The sequence below is a fragment of the Perca fluviatilis genome, chromosome 23 (assembly GCF_010015445.1).
Source record: "Perca fluviatilis chromosome 23, GENO_Pfluv_1.0, whole genome shotgun sequence".
Lineage (NCBI taxonomy): Eukaryota > Metazoa > Chordata > Actinopteri > Perciformes > Percidae > Perca > Perca fluviatilis.
This window is the reverse complement of record NC_053134.1, coordinates 8,163,254-8,187,363: the sequence shown is the minus strand read 5'-3', so window position 1 is coordinate 8,187,363 and position 24,110 is coordinate 8,163,254. Positions and strand designations below refer to the sequence as shown.

At 38.2% G+C, this 24,110-nt stretch overlaps 1 protein-coding gene across 4 annotated transcripts in view; it reads left to right on the top strand.

Moving 5' to 3' along the window:
- syt1a (synaptotagmin Ia) overlaps positions 1-24,110 on the top strand; it is a 225,276-nt gene that overhangs the window by 62,506 nt on the left and 138,660 nt on the right. For all 4 annotated transcript variants that reach the window (XM_039792435.1, XM_039792433.1, XM_039792434.1 and 1 more), the window contains exon 2: positions 17,908-17,966. The gene's annotated coding sequence lies outside the window, so the exon portion shown is untranslated. The remainder of the gene's footprint in view (positions 1-17,907; positions 17,967-24,110) is intronic.

Genomic DNA, 24,110 nt, shown 5'->3' with positions numbered 1-24,110 from the left:
TTATTTTGGGTACATACAGCTCCTTCACAGTCCCCCACTCCAACAGTTCACGCCTCACAACTCCCTCCACCTTCTCACTGGTGTAGCAGTGCAATCTTCACATGCAAATATCCTGGGAGGTGGGTGGGCAGTTGATGTGGCCAACTTGGGAACATAAATTACATTTGCATGTGATTTGAAGGGAACAGGGGGCTCAGTGGGAGCTGCTATGCAGGAATAACGAGTCAGAAGAGGGCCTTGATTGCACTCTCTTTACTCTCTTTAAAATACTTGTTTGTCCTCTGGAGGACTGACTTTGAGGTTTCTCTTACTCTTATTATCTCATTCTTTGCACTTAGATTGTCAAATTTTCTCTGTTGCCAGTCTAGTATAAAACTAATGCAGTCTAAATCAACAATGCAATACATTCTAACTTATAGGATTATAATGTTCCTGTTCTGAAAAAAAAGTTTTTAAGAATTGTTGATTGAACTTGATAAGTCATTTTAGAATCTGTAATGTGCTGTTGACTTGCATTAAGAGGCGTTTCTTATATTTAGTCCAGCCTCGTTGAAATATACATTTTACTAGGGCTCTAACTAATGATTATTTTCATTGTCGATTAATCTGTTGATTATTTTCTCAATTAATCGATTCGATATTTTGTCTATAAAATGCCAGAAAATGGGGGGAAAAGATGATAATCCGTGTTTCCCAAAGCCCAAAATGACGTTCTCAAAAGTCTTGTTTTGTCCACGACTCAAGGATATTCCGTTTACTATCATAAGTAAATATCAGGAGTAAAGAAACTAGAAAATATTCCCATTAAGAAGCTGGAATGAGACTTTTCTTTATTTTTTTTTTATTATAAATGTTGGCGATTCATTTAATAGTTAGAATTTATTGCAGGTTTGTTATGTTGGACTGCATTCGTTTTAGCTATGAGCATTGTAAAAAAAAAAAAAACTGGCAACTGGGTGTAGGTTTTACAATTTTAAAAGTAGTTATTACATTAAAGGCTAATCTGAAAAGCCTCAAATCAATTATATTATTTTTTGTTTATAGAATGCATGCCAGACATAAAATCCTGAGCGTAATGCCATAGTTGAGACACTTCCTATCTTGTGAAATACATTGATCAGGTAAATTCTAGCAAAAGCCCATATTGTTTATTGATTTATTTCATTAAATCTGTCAATCACAAAAGAGCAGAGGTAAATAATAGCCAATTACCCAATATTAGCATATTCCGAGGCAGACTTTTAATATTTTGCGCAACCATTATATATGCAGCCTCGTTTAGCACTAAAAAAAAAGAAATTCATTCAATTTCTGTCACATACTTGCACACACAGCATTAGTTCTGTCCAGCACAGACTAGTTCACGTGACGCAACAGGCCACCTTATGTAACACACCTCTCTGCTGGAACTGGAGCAGAAAACCACACAAGCCAATCAGAAATCCCTCCGCCGACTCCCTGAGAGCTCATCACCTTTTTTAAATGAGATTGTCTATACATATATCTGCAGAAAGCATAATCAGAAGGGTAATTTTACTTTCCAAGCAGTGGGCGGTACCGTTTTCATTAGTCACTAATTTGTAATCAATATATGATTTTCCTAGAGAGTGGTTTGTTATAGCACTGGTAATTGCTTCTTATAATATGCCGAGATGCAAATGGAATAGGATCAGTTCTGAAGTTGTGGGCTGAGACTGAGCATGGCAACAATAGTAGCCTTTGTTTACCAACCATTGATAATGAATGTAGTGCGGCACTGGGAAATTACAGTCCTCATTTTGGCATTTCCTATGGACATTAAGGTCCAATTAAAAGGGGAAATTGAGCATCCTAAAATGAAAGGGTTGACTGACATTGATTATATGCACGATATAAGGCCACAGCTTAACCAATTCAATATCACACTTCTAAATTAGCATCCAAATATACGAGCCATTATAATCAAAACACTTTTGCATACTAATCCCATAAGGAAGATCTGTTCATGTTTATGCATGTTTGGATCTGTCCACAGCAAGCTGTTGATTAATTTAGATCTACGGTTGTGTACCTTTCGCATCTGAACCAATATCGGTATCGAAATTCGGTTCCCGGTACCTAACGGTACTTGTTTCCCTTTGTAATTACAAAAAAAAATATTTCAGTTGTAAAAATAATTCCAAACCTATTTATCCTATTTACTTAGAACATTATGTTATTTATTTAGAATGTTACACTGACAGAAATTAAATAAAAATAAAACCCCTCCCTCTCTCCTCCCAAACCCATCCCTACAACCTATTAAATTGAATAATTATTCTACTTTTATTCTTGTATTTGTATAGTATTCTTTTTTTAGCCTGTTTTATTTTCATCTTGACCGTTTTTAATTGCTCTACAATGTTTCATGTAAAGCACTTTGAATTGCCTTGTTGCTGAAAGGTGCTGTAGAAATAAAGTTGCCTTGCCTTACAATCTCAGCCTGTCAGTCAGTCCCCAGGGCATGGAAACCACTGTTGTGCCTGCTTGTCTCACAGGAAGTGTAACGTCAACAGCACCACGACTGCTTTCGGCTCGCCATTAATATCATATCACAGTGAATGGTGTCTGCGTGAAGTTTTGAAAAACTGTAACCACACCTGAAACCACTTTAGAGGCCGTGACTTCAACAAAACTGCAGAGCCCACGTAGTTTGCGCCGTCCGCACCTCTGCGCGCGCGCGCGTGCGTGTGTGTGTGTGTGTGTGTGTGTGTGTGTGTGTGTGCGCGCCTCTCTCTGTCAACATGCAGAGAGGACAGATAAGCTTGCGCTTACACGCTCTCAGGTACCGAAATTTGGCACAGTTTGATTTTACGTAAACAAATACTCTCGGTAATACCGACGTGATTCAGTCGGTACCGGTAAAAGTATAGGGTTCGGTACCCAACCCTAATTAGATCACATATTAATATTAAACAATACATTTAAATCTTATCTAAAGCAGAGTGGACTATGTTGCATTTTCTTCTCTTTTGTCTGCTTTCTATCACATAGCTTAACTCTGTCCTTTTTAACATGTAACAACTTGTGTATTTACAGTAATACGGTACCATTACAACATGAGATACCAAGTTTTAATAAGTAGTTAGCTAACTTGGATCTTTTTTTGGTGACTAAAAATAGCTGGACTCACTGACTAGAGAGAGCATCTTAGAGGTCTTGTCCTTTGCACTTGCCAGCTAGCTGACCCTCATGTACTGACAAACCTGCATGCTACAACAGGTACTTAAGATAGTTTTGGGTTGTTGGAAGGCATACTTTTCAAAAGGTTTGACTAAGGTCAACTGTTTATCCTTGCTTTAATCACATTACAGAGCTATCCAACAGGAGGTCCCAGAGAACACTTAACTAAACTACACATGCATAAATAGTTATACGTATAGTTATAGTATAGTATTTAAGAAACAGAACTTGTCTAAGGATAATTAGACCTAATCCAAATTATGGTCGACTCAGACAGACCCACATAAAAAAAGAACAAAAGGGATAGCAATACATCATGATTTTTTCTTATACTTGACAGTTCACACTCTCAACGATATGAGACTTTCACGGTAGGATAATGTCTCAAAATATTTCACGGTTTCATGGTATACGGTATTACGTCATCATCATCATCATCATCATCATCATCATCATCATCAGCCGTTACAATGACCCTTTAAGGAATGAAAGCAGTACGTTTTTTTTGGGGGGTTAAACAAACACTTCTTGAAACCATTTTGGAAATATGCGTAAAAAGTCTCTCTTTTGAATATAGATATATTTTTCAATACCGTAGATGAGCGTACAGCGTGTGATAAACGTTACTAGAAACCGATTAGACCATGTGAAGACCTAAATACTATCAATGCACTGAATCAACAAAAATAATAATAAATCTTCTTCTTCTACTACCGTAACTCTGTAAGACATTAAATAAGTGAATTTGTATCTCTTGAAGTTAATAAGTTCTACTCAACAGGTTGTTTCAGATTCCCTCTTCACCAAATGCACTTTACACTAACGTGGCTCTGCTGGCACCTGAAGGTCAAATTCTCATCGACACCTCAAACATTTTGTGGGTCTTTAGAATGAAAAACAGTTCATCTTATTTTTTCAGTCCAAGAGAGAATGATTTAATCTCGTCCTCAGACCTCGCTATAGGGGGTCAGGGAGTTTAGACCATAAGTGTTCCTTTACGGTACTTTCAACTTTTGAATAGGTAGCTGTCTTGAATGTTGACAGAGGCGGCACTTAACTATGCTGGGTACTCATTTTCTCTGATTAGCCATGATGTAATTGTTCTGTGAAGTTCTGAATCACTTGTATTCAATGAGGCGCTATGATGTGATGAGGATTTCCTGGAAGAAAAAACAAAAAGGTCAAATTAGCATTTTGTTTTCTGCAAAAACGCAGCATGACGCCCATTATTCACAAACTTTGTTGTAAATGTTGCTGGTTAAAGTTTTTTTTTTTTTTTTTTTTTTCGTCCTTTAAATCTGCTCCGATCATAACAGAGGAGCTCCTTTTAATGCAAACCCGCACTTCTGCCTCCATACTGAGCCGCTCTGCCTCATCTGCAGCCCTCTGCTCCGTTAATTAAGGATAATGGATGTGAGCTGGGGAGGTAGTGTCCCTTCTGCCCAAACAAACAACTGATTAGGCACACGGGTCACATGCTTATTTCACAGATGAGCATTTGGCTACAACACAAAAAGTGACATGCGCATGTTAAATGTGGAACCGATGATCATATTCAAAACCAAATTTTACGAACTATTCCAATAAAATAACTATTCCATTGGGATCGTAATTTTTGAAACGATTCCAAGTTGGAACCACTTCTTGATGCCCAATCCTACTGTAGGTGGTACTATTTTTTTATTTTATTTTTATTTTTAATACTTAGTCAGTCAGTCAGCTTGCAGGCTCACAGAATTTGACATTTGCATACATTAAAACTCATTCATAGAGACTATGCAAACTTTGATTGCATCGCATCCCACAGCTAAATGGTGCTTCATTATTTCAAAGCTCTATTTTATTTATTTTTTTAAGAATTAGATGTTTGAAATGGTTGAAGCTTGGCCATTTTTGTTCAGTTTGACGTGCCGGCCGCTGTGCTCTGACTTCTTAATGAAACATAAAAGGTCATAAAAGGCTCAAATAGCTTGACTCATAGAATCCTGAATATGCCATTGTGACGAGCCACAGCCAGACCATCTGTGCACCCCGCTGGCTTCACCGCAATCTAGAATGGAGGTGGAAATAGGCTTGTCAATCGCAACCGCTGCTGGACTTATACTGTAAAAACTTGAGAATATAATTGCATCAAGGTGAGCGATTGCCTTTTTCACAGTCTCAATGTCCCTGCTGTGAAAACACATTTCACATTGTATTTATTATACTCAAGAACATCATCCTTCCAGTCTTGCACAAGCCTGTTTGTGAAATCGGTTTGATTTAATGCAGCCATTAGGCCTTAAAATACACTTGGAGAACATTGTTTTGGGGTTTTAAATTTAAAAATAAATAAATCTTTGGATGAATTCATTTCTTTTGAAAATTGTCATAAATATGGGTAGAACTGGTTTCAAAACGTATACATAACTCCCTGAGAGAACCAGGTTTTGAAAACACCATTTGCAGTTTTTCTTTTAAATATTCAGTTCAGTGTTTCCCACACGTTGAGAATTTACTTGTGTTGGTGGGTGGCGCAGGATGTGACGGCGCGGCGTGTGACGGCTGGGTTCAGTAATGAACTAGTCTCACAAAGGTTTATGAACTATTTATTGAAAAGAAATTACTACATAACATTAGCAGATCATTTCAACTATTTACATATTAAACAATCTAGACTAGAAGATGATACAGATAAGTGTAGCCTTTTAATTTGTCAATCAAATGTGGTTAGTTTGTCAAATAAATTGTACTGTATGGTTCAGCAGATAAAATACCTGATTACCCAGGGCTCCAGACTAACTTTTTTCACTAGGAGCACAGTGGCCCCCAACTAAAAATTTTAGGGGCGCAACCAGAAAATTTAGGGGCACACACCGTAAGTCAACTGTCAAATGCTAACCAAATATTCACATATCTACTAATTTCCACTGTATTACTAATAAATACTTAGATAATAGATGCAGAAATTACAATGTGCTGTTTCAAATTCAGTGTCACTTTTGAAGATTCAACATAGAAGGCACCATTGTTTTACCAACGTTTTATTTTCATCATGACCGTTTTTGAATTGCTCTTTAATGTGTCATGTAAAGCACTTTGAATTGCCTTGTTGCTGAAAGGTGCTGTAGAAATAAAGTTGCCTTGCCTTCATACCTCAGCCAGTCAGTCAGTCATCAGGGCATAGAAACCACTGTGCCTGTTTTTCTCAGAGGAAGTTTAACGTCAATAGCACCGCAACCGCTTTCGGCTCGCCATTAATATCATATCGCAGCAAACGCTGTCCTGTCTGCATGAAGTTTTTAAAACTGTAACCATACTTGCAAGCGCTTTCTCGGCATCGCCGTGACTTCAACAAAACTGCAGAGCCGACGTAGGCTTAATTTGCATCGTCTGCAGCTCTGCGTGTGTGCGTGTGTGTTTGTGTCAGAGCTCTGCTCTCTGTCAACTTTCTGAGAGGACAGATAAGCTTGCGCTTACGCGCTCAGTTACCGACAATTTGACATTAACGTGTAAAAAAAAAGGGGGCACATGTGCGACTGGATGTAAAATTCAGTCGCACACTCTCAAATTTTGGTCGCAAAATGCAACCATTTGGTCGCAGTCTGGAGCCCTGTTACCTGGAGCCCAAATGTTACATAGGTCTTATATTCACAACTTAACCTTAAAACTATGATCCATACAGACAGTAACATGTTAACACCTCCTAACTCCTGTTAAATCATATAAGACTAAGGCAATCTAAAGTTAATTATTGTTAATTTTGTTTGTTGTTGATCATTGTTCGTTCTTTAAAGTATTTTAATCTGTGTTTTGGGGATCCTAGATACATTGTTTGTGTTGCAGTCATTAAGATCTCATCTGAATAGATTTCTGTCATTCAAACAACTCTGAATTGTAGTTTAAAACTTTTACAGCCAACTTAAAATCTCAGGTTTTAGTTGGGCTCGAGGCCTTAAATACAGTTCATACGGCCATGGAGACTAACTGAAGGCTCAGTTAGCAACGATTATCTCTGTTTAGCGGTTAGCTCCAGTTAACTTCATTTTAAAGATAAGCTCGAGCGGAGACTTCCACAGAGTTGGTGATCAGCCAGATTCTGATAAATTACGCTCGGGGCGCTTTCACAGTGGTGTGGCCGCGGCGTTTCTACGGTTTATCAGTACAGATAATCCGGGAAGGCACAACAACACAAGCAGCATGCTGCTACTACTAACGTGAAGCCTCTGAGCCTGAAGTGAATGTTGACGATGTGTCATGTGCGCGCAACTTCACGAGGGCGAGGGGCCAGATGCCGCTGGTCTGGGTGCACTGTAAAAAAAATACTTCATTGATTGGGAGGAGAAAAAAAAACAGTAATTCTGATTTTTATCTACCTGAGCAGGTCTTAATCTACCTGCGCAGGGAAACACTGCAGTATTTGCCTTCAGTAAATTCAGTAAAAACTTATAAATAATTAGTCTTTATTTATATGCTGCCCATGACAATTCTTACAATTCTGATCTGCAATGGTAATACTGTGGAAAATGATCAGTGTTCACTCTCCACAGAGGTCTACTTGTCTACAGGGGGACTAATTCAATTGTTCTGTTCTTTGCTGCCAGCTGCATGTCCCAGTCAAACCATGCTCTCATCAAACAAACTTGATTAAAACAGTCTAATCTGTGTGTGTGTGTGTGTTTCAAGTGATGGTGGCTGATTTGTGCTTATCATAAGGTCACAGTTACTCATTTCAAACACTAAAAACTCCAATAACGCTTCATTTGTCCAGCTGTGTATTTTCTTCTCACTTTAAGCTAAACCACATCTGAGGCAATACAATGGCAAATAGGCATTTCTGTCAGTGATGAAACGGCTGTGATAGAGTGAAACGCTAGCAGTTGTTATCTGAATGCAAAAACACAAGTTTATTGAACAGTAAAGCAATGTGTGAGCAACCTAATACCATGGTTTTAGAAAAATTCTCACTCTAGTTTCGTTCTCATTGACTCTGCCCAGGTCCATATTGTTGAATAGTGTTGTATTTTTCTGTAGATACTCTGGATGTTGATTATATCACGATATTTTCAGCAGCCATAATGGAGTTTGATAGCAGAAAAAACGGCAAGGCAATCTGAAACGTCAGCCGTAAAACTCCAGGTTTTGGTGGCGAATGAGTAAAGGCTTCATTCTCAACCCTGGAATTTCCACTGATATTCAGCAACATAATGTGAGAAATTCATCAAACGCACAGACAGACATTCCACTTCCTCCCCCAACCAAGAGTAGACCAGGATGCAATGCTGCGGGAAGACATGGTGATGTTTAAGTGTGAGACATGACTTTTGCTTTTTCTCGACTAAAAGAAATCTTGTACCACAGCCCTCTGCATCCCCAAGTCGTATTGTCCCCAATATGTACTTTAAAGCAAATAAATATCCAAGGCTGAAATTTTAAGTACTCCTAAATCTTGCAAAAAGATTGATGATTTAACATTTGTCTATAGCGTGCATATTGAGGTTCACCAGAGCAGTAGGTCAGCTTTTGGCGTTCTTTCCCCAAACTTTCCCTAAATAAATCTAATTGCCTTTGAGCAGAGGTCTAACTTTGGGTTCATACATCCCATCCCTCTGACTCAATCAGTGGAGCACACTAATGAGTGTTGCCTAGCAACCATTAAAACAGGGCTGGTAAAGTCAGCATTGACAAAAAGACTCTGCGAGATCTTTTTCTTTTCTTCTCAACTTGCTTTTCATGTGCCATCTGCATGCAGTAATAACAATGCCCATTTTCACATTGACATCAGAGAGCTTGGCTTGTTCTGCCAGGACATTGATACGTTGCATTCTTAATCAGCTACCATCTTGAGGCTCTAATGGCATGTCTTTTAATGAATTAACATGGATGATTTTTGAGAAATCATACTAGAAGCTGGTAACTGGTGTGTTTGTGTGTGTGTGTGTGTGTGTGTGTGTGTGTGTGTGTGTGTGTGTGTGTGTGTGTGTGTGTGTGTGTGTGTGTGTGTGTGTGTGTGTGTGTGTGTGTGTGTGTGTGTGTGTGTGTGTGTGTGTGTGTGTGTGTGTGTGTGTATGCAACTCACCATCTGTCTCTTTCTTTGCCTAAATAATATACTGAAGAGTATCCTGCAAAGATAAAAATATTTTTTTCGGTCTATGCTAGGGCTAAGCAATATGGATGAAAATCGAATATCGATATCGCGACAATTTTGTAGGGATGACAATTGGTGCTTTCACAAAATATTTACACAATTAGATTTTAGATAACTAATTATCAGTATTGTGAATATAATAACTAAGTGAGAAAAGGCAAATAATAGAACAGCTAAAGCAGTCTGGTAAGTTAAGAAAATTACACCACTTTACTGTAATGTAGCCTTTAAAACCAGAAAAAGACAACACTTGTCTTATTACGATATAATATCCAAAATTTAAGACGATATCTAGCCTCAAATATCGATATCGATATAATATCAATATATTGCCCAGCCCTAGTCACCTACCAGGTGATTATGGCCTGAGGGCTGGACAGGCTGTATTTAAAAAAAAAAAATACATTGAATAATACAATGTAGCACTAAAGTCCTTCACAAAATTGTTATCACTGAAATTGTAGTCCATAACATCCCATTACCAAACATTCAAATATGAAGGAAACCCTCATCATGGAAAAATGATTTCCGCAGAGATCTGTTGAGGCGAATGAGCAAAATACGACTCAAATTAGCCTCAATAACAAATGCTCCACATTCGCTTTGCACCTGTGGAATCCAAATAATGCAATTTGATTGCATGATTATCCGGAGTGCAGACTCTTGAGTGCTGTCATTTAGTTTGATTGTGTGACATGAGAGGATTGAGTCCTGATCAAACCTAAGCAGAGAGGGGGAAGAAATAAGAGTATTTAATCCTCTTTCTAGATTGGCTCATATTCTGTGAATCTATAAAATATCTTATTAGCAACCAGGTTTTTCTCGCTATCTTGCAGTCTAGAGGGTACAGTGGTGTATCACGTAAACAAAGACGGATTGTCTTTGATGGAATTGCGTTATGGATCTAGGTTTAACTCTAAGAGCATTTCCTTAAACAGCTTACCCAGACTGGCTGAGACTTAAGATGCTCTATTTGAAATTAAACATTGTTTGATCGATGTTCGGCTCAAAGTGGGTCATCGTGACCGGGGAGGTGACCAGTAAGCCTGGCAGTATGCCGCACATGGTCATGGTTGTCTCCTCCAATAAACCATGTAAGCCTTCAAGTTATGCAAAGTCTTACCTTTCAACTCCTGCATTAAGAGGGAGTCGTGTGTCTCAGGTGCAACAATGGATGCAAGGATATAATTTGCGATGTTTCTTTTTACCAAGCAAAAAAACCCTGTGACGGAAGTCAAACTAACTGTGTAAATGCAAAGTGTAAAGGCTTTATCATTCAAGGGCAAAGCACAGGAGAGGCAGAGCTGCCAATGCTGCGTCATCTTCATGCAGGGAGACCATCTGAATGTTATTATGCTGTCTGATTTGAGTGCCAGCTTCAAGGGCATTCTACTCTGCCCAGACAGTTATCGAAGTTTTTTTGTCGCACTCAAGCAGACCCAAACAACATTTAATTTATACAAGAACAACATTTCTCCATTTACTCAACCCTTTTTTTACTTTTTATTTACTCAATGCTGAGTGATCAAATTTGCTCCACTTCAGCTGGGCTGTAGAAATGTTTATGAGGATGTCTTTTGACTTCAAGGTAATCGCTATTTTTTGGCTCCATTGGGGAAAAAACATCTACAGTACAGTATAAAATGTCTTCCTTAGTGCTACTAAATAAATCTGGGCCATTGTGACCAATCAAAGAGCCTCTACAAGAAAACACACACTCCAGATTAGAATCAAATGTTTAAAGGGTCAGATTCAATTTGAGGTTGCCTACCTGCAGCTTTAGAGTTTTGATTATGGACTGTGTTCCACCTACACGCGGAGCAGAGCGCTGGCAAAGCCTTTAGTGGTTTGAGACGTAAACATATGTTTGCAAAAGACACTTATCTCCATAATAAAAGTGACAAGTCTGTTTCATCATCTTATATTCTCCCTCTAAACAATCAAAGCCATGGATGCGCCACACTGAATACGCCTGTTTCGTATATTCCTGTCACATATTCATTTTTCATTTGCATGCATTCAGTTCTTGATTGTTACTCTTGCACATTCAGCTAAGTAAATTGGCAAAATGTGATTTATTGTTAAATGTCATGCAGTTTAGTCCTTTGACAAAGACACATTTCAGGCAGCATAATTAGTAGGCACGGCGTTTTGTCTTCCCCTTCTCTTCAGCATCTGTAGTGGCGTGATTATCAAATGTTTTGATGTCAAGAGAGAGAAATGTTGACTGACAGGCCTGGCCAGACTGGAGCAACAGATCATCCAGTAACTGACAGCAGAGACCCATCCTTTCTCCTTTTACAGAAAAAAAAACCCCAAAGCAAACAAAACATTTGATTATTCTTCCAGCCTCAATGGACTGAGGCAGACCAGAATTGATGTGCAGAAATTGGTTCTGCTGGGCTGTTATGTGTTTTTACTGTTGATACTCCAAAGAGATGGAGTTTGAACACTAATACCTCAGAAACCTTTACAGGAATGTCCAAGCCTATAACAAAGGTTTATTTATCATACATAAAAGGATGTGTTCTATTCGCAGCAGCAGCATCTAAGCAAAGTGACCGTTTCTACCATATTAGTGATGTCGACTCTTCAAGTGCTGTTTTTCTGAGATGCTCAAGTCTCTTTCTGTGTGCAGCAGAGAAAAGAATTATACATTTTAAGCTTAAACCTAAGAATGCTTCACAGGGAGCTTGTATTGTTAGTCATTACCCCTGTTGTTTTTTTGTATAAGCACCAAGAGACCTCCTGTGTCTGCTGGTTTTACATTAACTTTCATGTTGCCTGGGAGGGATTTAGTCATCTTGTCTCTTAGTGCTGATTGGGTCTCTCTCTCTCTGCTAAAGTTTAATTCAAAATATCTGTTTTAGTTAGATGCCAGTTCTGAGGCTCTGGCAAGCATCAAAGCCTACTTGCCTGCTTTGGCCAGATGGTGTATTGAATAGCAATATAACATGCTTGACCTTCACTGACCACACCTTGATTATAATTGTGAAGTTTTCGGCTGTCCTTGTGTTGTTTTTCAAGGATACATTTATTTTTGGATAGATTTCTTCATCAGTTTCTGTCGTGAGTACTTTAAGATTGTCATTCCAAATAAAAAAACTGGATGGAACAAATTTACTTATCCTCTACTACTTACAATTTGCTGCAAAACAAGTCATTTAAAATTTTTTTGTCTAAATGTTCTTAACATTTTTTGGTCAACTTCTTTCAGATTGTGGCTTTTATTAGGCTCGACATACAACATCTTACAATAAAGTTGCCCTTGAGAGTTTATTAGTTATTTCAGACTGTGTTCCTTTCTCCATGCACCTTGTAAGTTGACAAAGTATTGCCAGAAACCCCTACTCCATCATTGACCGCAAATGGCACGCTACGTACAAAACAAGCCATTAGTCCTTTATGATATGTAAACAGCTCAAAAACAGGGGGGATACCAGACGGTCTCATATGGCAGTCTCATTACATCCCACACAATTACGACTGCCCCTGTGCAAAGGTTTGGCAGAATAGAGGTGTATTCATCTTTTGGCTGTTTGCTAACTGCCTGGTTGGTTTCCTTCTGCCAAATTCTTTTCGCCAAATTCAAGTGGGTCTCGGATGGCTGTTGTCAAGGCTGCTGGTCTGGTGGGAAGGAAGCAACCAGCATCGGGAAAACAATGGAGATGGCTCCATCAAGCCTTCAAACTCAAAGGGGAGGTATGACGAGATTCATAGAATGATGAAGGCTCTTCCTTCCCAGGGGTAATATCTCCATACCGGATATTGGCTTTGTGTCCCTGTCGTTAAACATTGGTCCCTCCAGCTTCTTATTAAATAGATGTTGAGATTTAAACATCAATATGAGCCCAAGCTTAATATTGTGTTGTGAGACTGTCCTTCCTATTCCATATAAGCTTGGCAGTGTTGTGTACACTGAAAAATATGTGATGTGTTGTCTATAGGAGTGATATAAATGGACAGTGGGATGGTCAGTTGTTAATCTCATTTGTAGATATTTGAATCTAAGAAGAATATATAGTCAATGACATAATGCAAAAGATGCATTAGTAATATTCAGGCTGTTGTAGATGGATACACATAGTGTGATATATTAATTTGCAAATTCATTCTCTATGAACCATGTATTTCTTTTGGAGTAACATGTACTGTAAGCCAATGTATGCTGGGTTACTTGGAGCACTAAATTTAACTTTCAACCACACACAACACCTTTGCTCTTGACTGAAGCACAAGTACCAAGTATCAACAGTTAGTCTAATTGGCCTCTTTGACGGAGCCATTTCAAGCATATTCCAGGATTTGATGCAACTTAGGCTGCTTGTTAGATTTAAGATTTGACTCTTGCTCTATTTAGTTAAATCCAGCTTTCTGCATTGGAATTTGACAAACAGTACCCCAGAGGCAAGGAAATGTTCCTTGACTTAAAAAAGTTTTTATTCTTGGTTGAGGTGAAAAAAGTTGGTGTATCAATAAAAACAAAATGCAATGGAAACAGACTGAGGTGATTAAAATTCAATTATTTTGCATTCCATAACAGTTTTTAAGTCTGTATTATCAATGTAAACCACTTTTTACCAGTGTATCTTGATTGGAAATCAAATGAATGCAAAGGAAGTTACTTTATGAACTTGACTTTTAGATCTTTTTGATTATTTCAAATCAATAGATGTGCAACGACACTGTGGTAACACAATCAGTTTCAGAAATATAGCTTGCCTTAAGTTTGCTTTTTAAAAATGTAAAAATAAATTATACAGCAAAAGTGCATGCATAAGCTGTCAAGATGGTCTGCAGTTAGTTGCCACCCATTTCGCAAGCGCTTTAGTTTTTTTGATTTCATCCACAGGTTTGTCGCGACTTGCACTCTCCAAAATAGTGCTTTGCCTGAGTCCGCTAGCATCAACCTCATTAGCCGTACTAGCTGCATGCTTAGCTCGTAGATGGTAGCTTAAAGTTGAAGTGCTTCTGTGATATTTTAGTTCCATTGCACACAAGGTGCATGCTTTTGACTTGTCGACGGAGCTATCTGGGAGTTTTTTTAAGTAAAACGTGCCATTTAGAACGGTGTTGTTCATCTCCATGGCTGCAACAGGAGGTAGGAAGTGCCTGTGGCAGCTTGACAACAAGTAAAGGTGACTCAAAGGGTTGAAATAGTAGCAGCTAAAGATTCTAGAGCGTAGCGATTCTTCGTAACAAAGAGTATTTGGTAAGAGCACCAGTGACGGTGTAATATAAAGATTCTTTTGGTGCAAGTGATTAACGTGATGAACACAATTATAACCCGTTATGCTCTGTCTTTATTCTCATCGCGATTAACGCGTTAATGCTGACAGCCCTAATATATACATATGAGATATTATATACTTGTCTTGTAGTTACGTGCAAAAAAGTATTATAACATAATCAACAGATTAGTATATATAGTATATTATGTTGACAGGACATAACATGACAAACAATTTACTAAACACAAGTGTTGGCTTAATTACATACTGTAATTTTTGGCATAGTTGAGTTGATAGAACAAAAAGCCCTGAAAGGACCTCCAGTAAGGACATGACAGGAAGAGACAATTCCACTCCAGTCCGGGTTGGTCAATCTGCTGCTGATTAGACTGATGGCTTCGGTCCACAGACAAGCAATGAAACCTTCCCGATAATAATGTTTGAGCTCACCTCCAGTGGGCTCCCGCTGTAGATTACTGTGAAAGCAGGACAGCATAAGATGGCTCCTTTTTAAATATGAGAGCAGAAAATGAAAGACAGGCTACCAAAGTTGTGATGATGCAATAGCTATGAAATATGGGAAAACACACAGATGAGACTTTTTTTGAAACATTTCCACCTCAGGATTGGGATAATGACCACCCACCATCATGCCAAATGTATTTCCGCTTCAATTATGACACTGTTTTTACTCACTACAGTATAGAAACAGAGCCAATATATAATATATCCAGACATTTATACAACCTCTATCTGTTTAAAGGTAAAAGGTAAAATCTACCAAAGTATAGTGATGAACACTGCTTTGGTTGACTTCATGGCATTCCCTGCACTTTGAGTGCACGGACACCTCATTTTTAGGCCTCTCGCAGTGAAGTTTAGCTGTGGGGCCCTCAGTCCCCATCACTCATGGTAAACAGTCTATTCTTGACCCCTCCACTGTAAACATAGACATGTCTTTAGGCCATCTACACCTAGCTCATTGGGTGCCACTGAGGCTGACTGGTATCCGCAGGTATTTGAAGCCTATTTTAGGACCATATATCCCAATGGGCAGACGGAGAGGTGTTCTGTTTTTCAAACCCACATGACTGTTGCACATTCATGAAACACCTTTTCAGTAAAAGCACAGTATTGGCTCTCAAAGCCCTCCTGCTGTCTACTGGTAAATATCAGCCTCTAATTAGGCTGTTTATATCTTTCACAGCATCATCTTTTGGAAGACAGCAGAAAAACAGTACCAGCGCAGGCCTGCTATTAGCAATCAATGGACAAAACGTCCTCTCTCTCTCTCTCTCTTTTTCTCTCTCTCTCTCTTTCTCTTTTTTTTTTTTTTTTTTTTTTTTTTTTTTTTTTTTTTTTTTTTTCTCCCTCCACCAGTATTTTTCTATCCAGAGAATAAGTGATTGGTAAATATTGTGAGATGTTGCTTTTATCCACATCTTTTATTTTTTTATTGTGACTTGTACATTTCATAAAAGAAATTTTAAAACTTTTTGACTTATGGCTAAAAGTTTGCTTCATCGCAGTTTTCAGTTCTGCTAGTCTGCCTTGCAAATTTTACACCCCCTGGCACGGTGTGATATTGGTCACCCCACTTACATCTAATTTTAGTAGGGTAACACCTCACCTCTCTGAAGGGCTGGCTTCCTTACATCAAATACTCAAAATATTCCCAGATTTCTCTTGAACAGCAGTATACTTGCAAGGGCCAATTAAGAAACACTATGACACCAGAATAGAGTTAAAATTCATGACCTCTCTCCAAGATTAAATGGTTATGTCTTACCTCTGATTCACATAGTATGTCTGTCCTTTGAACCCATTAAAGTGGTCCAACACATGTTGTTTATGTATTACTGCTTCATGGTTTGTCATCTGCTGTCTGCAAATCAGACCACCAATTTCTGTCAAGAAAATACATTTTATATTGTAAACAGGAGATTTCCATGTCTTTTTTTTTTTATTATAAAGCAGGTTGAGGTGCTATATCAATACTGTGAAGTTATCAAAATGCCCAATCCATAGAGAAATGCACACAGCCCATATTCAGAAATGGTTTCTTTTAAACGAGCCATCAGGACTTCGTACGATTGTGAAAAGTGTATACAAGAAATAGGCGCTGCGATGGATCATTTTGGGTAGAGGGTGAATACAGGTATATGCAGACAGACCGTATGGGGGGAAAAAAAGATATGCTTTTTGAACATTAAACATTAAAGCATGTAGACATGTAGAAACCCCAAATATAAGTATTAAAGGGTAACTACTGTTTCCCGGTTGAAAAAAACGGTAGTTACCCTTTAACCTGAAAATGAGCATGCTATGTCTCCTTTTAAAATAGAGAATTAAGGTTGGGTTGAAGCCAATTTTCCATTATAGTGGCTGAAACTTAAATAACTGATCGAAGCTTAATTATTTCTGCCCAATTTCACACAAACTGTGCTCCTAAGGTACTGTAGGCCAAAAGAATGTTTTGTGAGTCATTTGTGTGGTAGAATTGATTTTGGAAGGTGAAATGCCACATGATAAAGAAAGAAGCAATAGTCATTCACAAAGTGTCCCATCTATCGGTTATGGACAAGATTATGCTCTTATTTCGTGATTGATGAGATCACCTCAGCTCGAAAATTATCATTTTCCTCTCACTGCCACAACTCAACACTTCTTTCTAGAAAAAATTATTTAGATAAAAAAAAATTAAGAGACTTTGGCTTTATCAGCTCAAATCTCATGCTAAATTTACATTTTGTTTGAGTCTAAATCACCTGTTATAACGTCCATCAATAATATTGTGGTGTGAAAAATAGATTTCAGCATGAGGGTAGCTTTAGGTGGTTTGTTATAATAATACATACACAAAAGGGTGAAAAAGGTTTTCTCAGTCCAATAACTATGAGTTTTATACTGAGGGGAGAAGTATAATTACAGTGAATGGCCTATCAGCTAGCATGCTACCTCTCTGGAGTATCAGCCTACTTCTTTTAACTTAATAGTGGACATTGGGAAATTGTTCGTGGTACTACACTGTATTAATTAATAATTGCAGAATCTAAATAATTAACTACTGGTTAACCACTGTAAAAGTCCTGCCTTCAGGCATAAGTAGTTATCTAAAACTTTAGATAATAATTTAAGCTAATACTGGACATCTTTGTTATAAAAAAAAAACAGCACTGGCCCACTTTTGGACTCATTTGACACATTTCAGTATAGTACATTGTACCAAGCACTGTGTCTGGAGTATACTGGTTGAATCATTGGCATGTTTTATGATGTTGTCTTTACATCTTTAAGGCAGATGTTTTTATGCTTATCGACACTGACACCATGATATTTGTTTTTCAGGGAACTGCCATTTGGAAAAGAGGACAAGAAAGGAAGAAACCCCTCTAACTGAAGATATTGTGAGTGTCTGGCCAATAGCCTCTTCTTTAAATCTATCATATGACCTGTGTATTAATGGACAGAATAATGTAGGCAATTTATAACATGCGACACAAATTAAAATTCCTATCTTCCCCCGATTGTATAATTTGTAAAAGCAGCCTAATTATATTTACTGAAAAAGGACATCTTACGCTCTTGTTATACCCTGACACACACACACACACACACACACACACACACACACACACACACACACACACACACACACACACACACACACACACACACACACACACACACACACACACACAATATCAATCAAATCAGTAAATCCAACAGGGAGTCAGGATGCTTGATGGCCTGTGGTCTCATTTGAGATGCAGACATTGTCCTGTTGCTTCCTTTAATGAGATCTGGAGGCGTGCAATCTAATATTCACCACTGAGGCTCCAACATGGCCCCTGAGCCAGTTGCCCAGAAGGCTGTGTGCTAATTCAATGGAGTGAAGTCAGCTGTGATCAGAAGGACTGGAGTGACCATTCAGTCAAAAGGAGGAGAGGCATTAGCCTTTTCTATACATGATGTACTAATAGTCCACATTTGTATTCATTCTTTAATCAGTACACTGGACTGGACTTTGAGAGGAGCTTTGGGGATGAAATTACCATAACAAACCAGCACAGGGTTGGCAACAAAGGAACATAAAGCATGCAAATACATAACAAATACAAATGTAGCAGAGGGAATATTTTCACACTGGTGTTAGCTCTCCCTGAACACACTTGAGTTAAGGGCTGCACAATATATCGTTTTTTTTATCGTCATCGCAATATCAACTGCCGCAATAAACACATCACGAAAAAGCTGTGACTTATCACAATAAGAGACACTCATAGGTTTTTTGTGTTAGTTGAAAGAAAATATCAGCAGAAAACTGCACATTAAAATGTTTTAGTGGTGCCTTTTTTATTCAATTCAATGTTAGAATGTTAGAAAGTCCTTTTTATTTGTTTTAAATTCAACAAGCAATTTGTTGTATTTTAGCAGAATGCTGAAAGCAGCCGAAATGCAGAACTGGGTACACTTTGATATCTGTTTATTTATCGCAAGCGATATTCAACAATGTTATCGCATATTTTCATCATATAGTGCAGCCGTACTTGAGTACCTGTGTACTGATTTTCCTTAGTCTACATTAAGTACTGTGAGACAGAGAAGCTTGACATTATACTCAAAACACATTTCAAACATGGAGGTCAGACTGCAGGTATTATGACATTTGACAGTTACCAAATACTCCAAAGGAGTGAGGAAAATGAAATAGACTTCATGACAATTGAAATGGACCCGAAACAAACACTGGCTTAACACTGCAGTCAGTGTGATTAAACATTTTCCACTGTGATAAATCATAAATAGTGTTGCATCCTTATATTGAAGCTTGGTTAATTGCATTGAATTTGCAGACAAAATGGCAGAAAGGATGGTGTGGATAAAACATGGTGTAGGTGTGTGCTCTGTGTGCAACAAATAAAGTTTTACCTATGTAGGCCAACTTGCCAGTAGCAAATACAGTTCTTTATGAATTTTGCTTTTTTACACTGGACTTCAGTCAAACATTACTGTGATGTCAGCAGAAACCGCTTCTGTAGGATCACCTAGGGCAAAGTGGACCCAGATAAGGTGTCAGATTGAGACCCACATTAAAGACCTTTATTGAATGGCAACGTTTAGAAAAGAACAAACTCACGTAGATAAAGGAAGCCAGGATCCTCCCCGGTTATCAGGCCTGGGAGGCAACCTCACAGGAAAACACATCTGGTGGCTGGTCCTTTACACATTGGGTTCAATTGGGCTCGGCTTGAAGAATTCACCATTGTATTTACTCAGAGAATGTGAGAGTATCTGACATGGAAAGAAAGACTGTTGTCTGCTACAGTGGTCACAGTTGTTTGCAATGGCTCTTGGCTCTGACCATCCTGCTATGCTGATTTGAATGGGAATGTCCGTTCTACTCTTTTTCTGTTTATACTGTATGCTTCAATCTAACATTTCTTTTGTGTCGCCAACTTTAAAAAAGAAATGTAGCTTCTGCAGTAGATGATGCATGTAATGCGAATCAAAAGTTCACAAGCACGAGTTCCGCCTGGAAACTGTTAGCCGTACGGCGTTAGCAACATGTGCTGAAGCGTGCGAGTCAGTCGCACTATGGCGTGCGCACAATCAATGCTGCAGCTGAAATACCCACCCGTGGGTTCCCAGTTAGCTACGGAGAGAAAGCTGGATGGTGTGTTGGCGTTGCTTCACCGTTGAAGAGCAACGTTATGTGAATGAAAACGCATCAAACATGTTAATGCATGACCCAGATGTGTCAATCACCGGGATGAGGAGAAAACAACCTGTAATTTTTTTTATTTTCAGCACAGGAGATGCTTTTTAGATTTATAGCCTATTGTGACCTGTTGTCTTTTGGGAAAGTGTGTCTAGTGCCTGTACAGTGTAATACAGAAGTGTTTGGAATGTTACGTATTTTTTATAATAAAATCGTTTACCAGTGGGCAAAAAGTTGACACTTGCACACTTAAAGAAAAGAAGAAAAGAAAGGGATTCTTATGCATTTGTTTGTTTTTCCGCTGCACTGAACTCCCACCGAACCGTGACTCCTGTGTACCGTTACACACCTAGTTTGGCTTGGTCTCGGTTAGAGGCATAGATGTGCAGAAATGACTAATTAGCATTAGTCTGATTTGACGTAGTGGAGCACCCACTCCTCTCTTGATGATGAACCTCCCTGCGTCTGTCCCAGCTGTCACCAGTGATTGATGCACTGCGCACTTCCCACCTTCACTTGCCAGTGTTCACTGCTGTTTACGCCTCATACCTGATCTCACATCCAGAGATGTCTCAGCCTCCGCCCATTAGCAGGCATATTAATCATCCTTCATGCCATATGATTGGGTTAAAATCCCAGTGTACTATTTATTGTTCAACACATTGCCCAATGGAAGTCATTGCCTACAGCCTTTATCCCTTCTTTAAATTTGCTACATGTTCAGCAACCACTGATAATCCCCAGAAAGAATGGTCTGCTACCGTATCACTAATCCCCTGTTTTCCCTGTGGTCCACAATAAAAACAAAACAAAAGACCAGAAATGCTTTAACCCAAATTATCTTTGTGAATAAAAGACAAGCCTTAAGTGCTTCCAGAATCACAACTTTGCTGTTATGCAAGTCTTGATTTATTTTTTCATCACGTATACCAAACAAATTATCAGGACATTTAAAAAAAAGAAAGAAAAGAAAAAGGTAGTTTTAGTGTAGTGCTGGGCGGTATGACCACACATTTGTATCACGGTATTTTTTTAAGTTTATAATGGCTTATTCTTCTGTCAGGAGAACATGCATATATTAAAAAAACAATTCAATGTCATCATGTTGACTAAAAGCTTTGATTGCTAACAGGTTTGCTTGGCTCCACAACGTTATACAATAACATTATATGAAGTGTAATGCAGAATCTAAACTATTTTTATTGTGCAAACTGCAAAGTAGAAAAATAAACTTAAATTAGATAAATACACATACATATCAACAACTTTAACATTGTTTCCTTTTCAAAACAAAATAGTTGTAACTTAAGATAGCTGTATAAACACTACCTTGGCCACAGGTAACGTTATGTTGTAGAAAAGTGGGCGACTGAATGTAGCTCCGCTGTCAGCTCGCTTCTGTGTTTGAATAAGTTGTTTGGCGGAAGTATTTTAGCGAGGCAATGCATCTTAAATCTAGAGTTTTAATTATTTCTCTAAACCTGTCTTTCTTGACGGTCTGTAGCAGGACTGGGGCACGGCATGGGAAATTGACAACTGAGTCAGTCTTAAACCAGCAAAGACACTTGCGTCGGGCTTTGTGCTGCGCTGCACCGGGTGCAAGATAGGGCCCTATGTCTGCTAAAAAGTCAGCATATTAGCATTGTCATTTGGTATCGCTAGCATGCTGACGTTAGCATGTAGCTCAAAGCACCACTGTGCCTAAGTACAGCCTCACTGAGCTGCTAGCATGGCTGTATATTCTTGTTTCTTTATTGCTCATTGAGATAAAAGACATAATCACACCAATGCACATGGTATCAAATCAGTTGTAAAGATGTTGATTAAGATCATGATAACCTTAGTTAGGTTTGACCTTATTCATATATGTGAAGAAAGGCCCAAAGATCTAATCAGAGGTGACAGATACATTCTTAATTAAGATTTTCTAATTATAAAGCTTCAGCAACACCTAATCATTGTTGTGTCTGGTAGCATAGTGAATTATTTAAAAAGTGAAACAGGCCAAACCAACTGGGTAGTAATGGAGTAAAAGTGAAGTTGATCTGCAGTTTTTTTTTAATAACAATTTACCATTACTAGCTTCATAAGGACATTCATAGTTTTTCATTCATATTGCTGTTCATCACACCCCCAACTGGCACCGTCAGACACCACCTACCAAGAGCCTGGGTCTGTCCGAGGTTTCTCCTTAAAAGGAAGTTTTCCTCACCACCCGAGGTTTCTCCCTGATAGGAAGTTTTTCCTCGCAACTGTCGCGCTAAATGCTTGCTCTTGGGGGAATTACTGGAATTGTTGGGTCTAAATTGTAGAGTGTGGTCTAAACCTACTCTATCTGTAAAGTGTCTTGAGATAACTCTTGTTGTGATTTGATACTATAAATAAAATTGAATTGAATATTTCCCAGATCTGACTGGACCATTATCAGTCACACTCAGTCTTTTAACTTGTCATTGGTACCACAAAATGAAATCCTCCTCCACTGTCATGGTTAGTATTCAGCCATGTTTCCTTTTCAAAGGGGCTGACAGCACTGCCTGTTCGTCTTTTTAATCTAGCTGTGCTGCTATTTCATTTCCTGCCTTGCTCATTGAACCAATGTAAGCTGGCTATTCGATAATGGTGGGGTGACACCCGGCAGACACAATTTCATGTCACTTGCAGACTTGGGTATTTCTGACAGAAAAAAACCTTTAGTTCTTTATTTTATGTATTATCCACATTATGAAAGCCAAGTTAATACAGAATACCCTATAATTGGGGAAATGACACAAGATAATTTTATTTGCCAAATTTAAATACTTCCAGACAAATGAAAAAAGAAAAAAAGAAAATCTACTGCAAAATATAAAACCTTAACTTTTTAACTTGTGATATAAGAATGGATGAGGCATTATTAACTGTTTCATAATCTTTAAAATCTAAAAGAGTAAATGTACACTAGATAATATCCTGCATGGTCATAGTCATAGTAAAGTGTGTAACATGAGCAGACTTATTTTGAACCAGTTTAAATAATTAGTCAAACAATCAATAACCCTCAGTTGCTCTGGTTATGTTTCACGTGGGAGCCAGTATGGGTAGTGTTATTGCTAATTATTGCTCACTTAAGCCAGCTATTCATCCAGCCTCATTATCCAAAGGACAATAGTCCTGGGATACAGAATCCAGAGATGCTTTTTCTACAGACAGATTTTAAAATTGGTTTTATTTTGAAATTATAGAAAAGTTATGTGTTAAACATGTTAAATAATGAAAATGGAAAATTATGTACCCATAATCAAAATGGACTTAAAATACAAATGGGATAGATTTTAAATCAAGCATTACTTAAAGTAGCAGCATCACTTTGCAAGGTTGTGTGTGTTTAAGGAAAAGTATGGTTTATTAGAGCTTGGGTTTTATTTTCCCAGCTTCTGGCATTGGTGCTGATAATTCTGTCTTAATTAATTAAGATCTTGGAACAAGGCAGCATTGCAACAAATAAGTCTGAAAGGGCAAGAAACACAAGCTGTCAGATTTTTTTTTTAGCAAACCCCCAAATTAGTCAATTTATTTTGAAGAGAAAAGGAAGGCTAACGGTAAAATCATCAACCCAAACTGTCCAATATGAAGATCATACCACACTTTCCAGCCCACTTTCCTGGTTCAACTTTAAGCTGTATGCACACTCACGTTTTTTTCCTGTGTGATAACGGACTATAAGCAACGTTGTAGGTGCACCCAATGTTTTCCTAATAAAGTAGAAGCTAACCTGACAAAACTGGGTGCAAGATACAGTATATCGACTCAATATTGCTATCGCAATATCACGTTGTGCAATATTATA